This window comes from Salvelinus sp. IW2-2015, unplaced genomic scaffold (assembly GCF_002910315.2).
Source record: "Salvelinus sp. IW2-2015 unplaced genomic scaffold, ASM291031v2 Un_scaffold2161, whole genome shotgun sequence".
Lineage (NCBI taxonomy): Eukaryota > Metazoa > Chordata > Actinopteri > Salmoniformes > Salmonidae > Salvelinus > Salvelinus sp. IW2-2015.
The window spans coordinates 190,004-195,576 of NW_019943492.1; positions in this window are offsets into that span (position 1 = coordinate 190,004).

Consider the following 5,573-nt stretch of genomic DNA (forward strand, 5'->3'; position numbering starts at 1 on the left):
ATTCCCCCCATTGTTTCTTATGTGAAGGCTCATTATTTCCTATGTGAAGGCCCATTGTTTCCTATGTGAAGGCTTATTGTTTCCTATGTGAAGGCTCATTGTTTCCTATGTGAAGGCTCATTGTTTCCTATGTGAAGGCTCATGTTTCCTATGTGAAGGCTCATTGTTTCCTATGTGAAGGCTCATTGTTCCTATGTGAAAGGCTCATTGTTTCCTATGTGAAGGCTCATTGTTTCCTATGTGAAGGCCATTGTTTCCTATGTGAAGGGCTTATTGTTTCCTATGTGAAGGCTCATTGTTTCCTATGTGAAGGCTCATAGTTTCCTATGTGAGCCATTTTTCCTATGTGAAGGTCTTATATTTTCCTATTGAAGGCTCATTGTTTCCTATTTGAAGCTCATTGTTTCCTATGTGAAGGCCATTGTTTCCTATGTGAAGGCTTATTGTTTCCTATGTGAAGGCTTATTGTTTCCTATGTGAAGGTCATTGTTTCCTATGTGAAGGCTCATTGTTTCCTTATGTGAAGGCTTATTGTTTCCTATGTGAAGGCTCATAGTTTCCTATGTGAAGGCTGATTGTTTCCTATGTGAAGGCTCATTGTTTCCTATGTGAAGGCTCATTTTTCCTATGTGAATGCTCGTTATTTTCCTATGTGAAGGCCCATTGTTCCTATGTGAAGGCTCATTGTTTCCTATGTGAAGGCTCATTGTTTCCTATGTGAAGGCTCATTGTTTCTATGTGAAGGCTTCATTTGTTTTCCTATGTGAAGGCTCATTGTTCCTATGTAAGGCATTGTTTCCTATGTGAAGGCTCATTGTTTTCCTATGTTGAAGGTCATTGTTTCCTATGTGAAGGCTCATTGTTCCTATTGTGAAGGCTTATGTTTCCTATGTGAAGGCACATTGTTTCCTATGTGAAGGCTCATTGTTTCCTATGTGAAGGCACATTGTTTCCTATTGTGAAGGCACATTGTTTCCTATGTGAAGGCTCATAGTTTCCTATGTGAGCTGATTGTTTCCTATGTGAAGGCTGATTGTTTCCTATGTGAAGGCTGATTGTTTCCTATGTGAAGGCTCATTGTTTTCTATGTGAATGGCTCGTTATTTCCTATGTGAAGGCTCATTGATGTCATCAATTGCTTTGTCCATTATTGTTTTACAGTCCATGGAACAGACGGTGGATGAGTGAGTGAGAGAGGGTAGTCAACGCCCTCTAATTACCAGTGTATTAGTGCGTCTGTTTCTATCCAGCAGCTATGTTTGGATATTCAATACTTTATAGTTCTAGCAGTCCCACTTCTATTCTTCTCACAACACACTCACAAACCAACTCTTTGTTTTCAGTTGGGAAACTTTCCGGGTAGCTTTCCCCATATGTCCAGGTTTTCCAAAAATCCTGGTTGGGACTGTTCTATATTTCCTGCTTATTTCCCTCCTGATTCTGGGAATCCACCTAGCAGGATTTCTGTGAAAGCACAGAACATGGCAACCCTACATGGCAACCCTACATGGCAACCCTACATGGCAACCCTACATGGCAACCTTACATGGCCCATACAAATGTCATACACTTGATTTCATCTCTTCACCTTTAATCTCCAATGAACTGTTACTGTTATAAAAGGAACAGAAGATACAGAACAGATTGAMGGAGGAGATGAAAGCCGGATAAATGCCTGTAGGCTGTTGTGCAGATTTAAAAAACAAACAGTGAGTGAGACACACTGAGTTACGTCTCTTCAGATTACAAGTGTTTAAAGAAGAGGATTTACACTTGCTTATATCTCCTTTAATAAGACATGTCCCAAATGGCACCCTATTCCCTACAKAGTGCACTACTTTTGACCAGAGCCAATAGGAAAAATTGTGTTGTTTGGGACAGTAACGATAGTAGAGAAGCAGAACAAATGTATCCTCATCTGTCTTTCTGATCCCAGCTCCACAAACACATCTGTGACCTATCTGGAAACCCCAATGTACTCATAATCCAACACCAATGCTCAAAGCATAACATAACACACATTTTCCTAGCCTGAGTACCAGTCTGTTTGTCTCCTACCTCTCCGTTAGCCTGGGTACCAGTCTGTTTGTCTCCTACCTCACTGTTAGCCTGGGTACCAGTCTGTTTGTCTCCTACCTCTCATCCGTTAGCCTGAGTACCAGTCTGTTTGTCTACCTACCTCCTGTTTGCCTGAGTACCAGTCTGTTGTATCCTACCTCTCTGTTAGCCTGGGTACCAGTCTGTTTTTGTATCTACTCTCCGTTAGCCTGAGTACCAGTCCTGTTTGTCTCCTACCTCTCTGTTAGCCTGGGTACCAGTCTGTTTGTATCCTACCTCTCCTGTTAGCCTGGGTACCAGTCTGTTTGTCTTCCTACTCTTCCGTTAGCCTGAGTACCAGTCTGTTTGTCTCCTACCTCTCTGTTAGCCTGGGTACAGTCTGTTTGTATCCTACCTCTCTGTTAGCCTGGGTACCAGTCTGTTTGTATCCTACCCTCTCCTTAGCCTGGGGTACCAGTCTGTCTCCTACCTCTCCGTTAGCCTGGGTACCAGTCTGTTTGTCTCCTAAACTCACTGTTAGCCTGGGTACCAGTCTGTTTGTCTCCTACCTCTCTGTTAGCCTGGGTACCAGTCTGTTGTCTCCTACCTCTCCGTTAGCCTGGGTACCAGTCTGTTTGTCTCCTACCTCCTGTTAGCCTGGGTAACCAGTCTGTCTGTCTCCTACCTCTCTGTTAGCCTGAGTACCAGTCTGTTTGTCTCCTACCTCTCTGTTAGCCTGGGTACCAGTCTGTCTGTCTCCTACCTCTTCGTTAGCCTGGGTATCAGTCTGTTTGTCTCCTACCTCTCTGTTAGCCTGGGTACCAGTCTGTTTGTCTCCTACCTCTCTGTAGCCTGGGTACCAGTCTGTTTTATGCCATCATGCCACTCTTTGTGCTGCCAAATTTGGCTTCTGGTCTAAAGTAGTGTTCTATATAGGGAATAGGGTGCCATTTGGGACACCCTATTAGAGTCACTAATAATACTACATCCTCTTCCTGCCTTATTTTCCGGTGGTGGGGAAGAAGAGAGTTATTCGTCTAAACCACAGGAGGTTGGTGGCACGTTAATTGGGGAGGAGGGCTTGTGGTAATGTCTGTAGTGGAATAAGTGTAATGGTATCAAACACAGGTTTGTATGTGTTTGATGCCATTCCATTCACTCCGTTCCAGCCATTATTATGAGCCGTCCTCCCCTCAGCAGCCTCCACTGGACTCTAAACTAATCCTCTAAGGTCAGGGTAGCAGCCGTTGCATGTGGCCCAGAGCCAATCTGTTACTGTAATAATTGGGTGGAGGAGGACGGGAAGGACAAAGGATAAAGAGGGAGAAGAGGAGGAGAGGGAGGATGAGGTCAGGGAAGGGTAGCGAGAGGAAGAAGAGGAGGAGAGAGAAGGAGGATGAGGAGGAGGGCAGGGAAGGGCAGCGAGAAGGAGAAGAGTGAAGGGTCATTGTCCTGCACTTTAATATTGCACAGCAGCAGTAGCATAGCTTATAGCTTCTCAACAGTCTACTGTAGCAGTTGTAAAAGCTAAAAGATGAGAACTGATATGTTCTGAAAAAATGATGAGACACTTCCACCTTGTACTCAGTTAACAACTCCACCATGACCTATAAACAGAGAGGGTAAAGCTAGCCGCCTAGCCCGACGCTAGTACTCACGTATTCAGACCGGCTAATAGAACACTGGCTAGCCCGACGCTAGTACTACGTATTCAGACGCGGCTAATAGAACACTGGCTAGCCCGACGCTAGTTACTACGTATTCAGACCGGCTAATAGAACACTGGCTAGCCCGACGCTAGTAACTACGTATTCAGACCGGCTAATAGAACACTGCTAGCCGACGCTAGTACTACGTATTCAGACCGGCTAATAGAACACTGGCTAGCCCGCGCTAGTACTACGTATTCAGACCGGCTAATAGAACACTGGCTAGCCCGCGCTAGTACTACGTATTCAGACCGGCTAATAGAACACTGGCTAGCGCCGACGCTAGTACTACGTATTCAGACCGGCTAATAGAACACTGGCTAGCCCGACGCTAGTACGTATTCAGACCGGCTAATAGAAACTGGCTAGCCCGACGCTAGTACTACGTATTCAGACCGGCTAATAGAACACTGGCTAGCCCGACGCTAGTACTTACGTATTCAGACCGGCTAATAGAACACTGGCTAGCCCGACGCTAGTACTACGTATTCAGACGGCTAATAGAACACTGGCTAGCCCGACGCTAGTACTACGTATTCAGACCGGCTAATAGAAACACTGGCTAGCCCGACGCTAGTACTACGTATCAGACCGGCTAATAGAACACTGGCAGCCCGACGCTAGTACTACGTATTCAGACCGGCTAATAGAACACTGGCTAGCCCCGACGCCTAGTTACTAACGTATTCAGACCGGCTAATTAGAAACACTGGCTAGCCCGACGCTAGTACTACGTATTCAGACCGGCTAATAGAACACTGGCTAGCCCGACGCTAGTACTACGTATTCAGACCGGCTAATAGAACACTGGCTAGCCCGACGCTAGTACTCACGTATTCAGCCGGTCTAATAGAACACTGGCTAGCCCGACGCTAGTACTACGTATTCAGACCGGCTAATAGAACACTGGCTAGCCGACGCTAGTACTACGTATTCAGACGGGCTAATTAGAACATGGCTAGCCCGACGCTAGTACTACGTATTCAGACCGGCTAATAGAACATTTCCGAACTTGCCAGGCAAGTAGAACATGCCAAACTAGCCAGGTTAGTAGAACATGCCAAACTAGCCAGGCTAAGTAAACAATTGTTCAAACTAGCCAGGTTAGTTGAACATGCCAAACTAGCCAGTGTAGAACATGCCAAACTAGCCAGGTTGTAGAACATGCCAAACTAGCCAGGTTAGTGGAACATGCCAAACTAGCCAGGCTATAGTAAACAATTGTCAAACTAGCCAGGTTAGTTGAACATGCCAAACTAGCCGGTTAGTATAACATGCCAAACTAGCCAGGAGTAGAACATGCCAAACTAGCCAGGTTAGTAGTAACATGCCAAACTAGCCAGGCTAGTAGAACATTCCAAACTAGCCTAGCTAGTAGAACATGCCAAACTAGCCAGTAAGTTGAACATTTGTAACCCTAGTTAACCCTAGTTAATACTAGTTAAGGACGGGAAGTGGTGTGATTGATGAGTGCTAGCTAGCTCAATGTGGTTAAACCTATAAGTTGCAGATCAAGGCGGGCTATTTTGTCAGATGTACATGGAATACTGAAGTATAATTACAAGCATTTCATAAGTGTCAAAAGCTTTTATTGACAATTACATGAAGTTTGATGCAAAGAGACAATAATTTGCAGTGATGACCCTTCTTTTTCAAGACCTCTGCAATCCGCCCTGGCATGCTGTCAATTTAACTTCTGGGCCACATCCTGACTGATGGCAGCCATTCTTCCAAAATCAATGCTTGGAGTTTGTCAGAATTTGTGGGTTTTTGTTTGTCCACCCGCCTCTTGAGGATTGACCACAATTTCTAATGGATTAAGGTCGC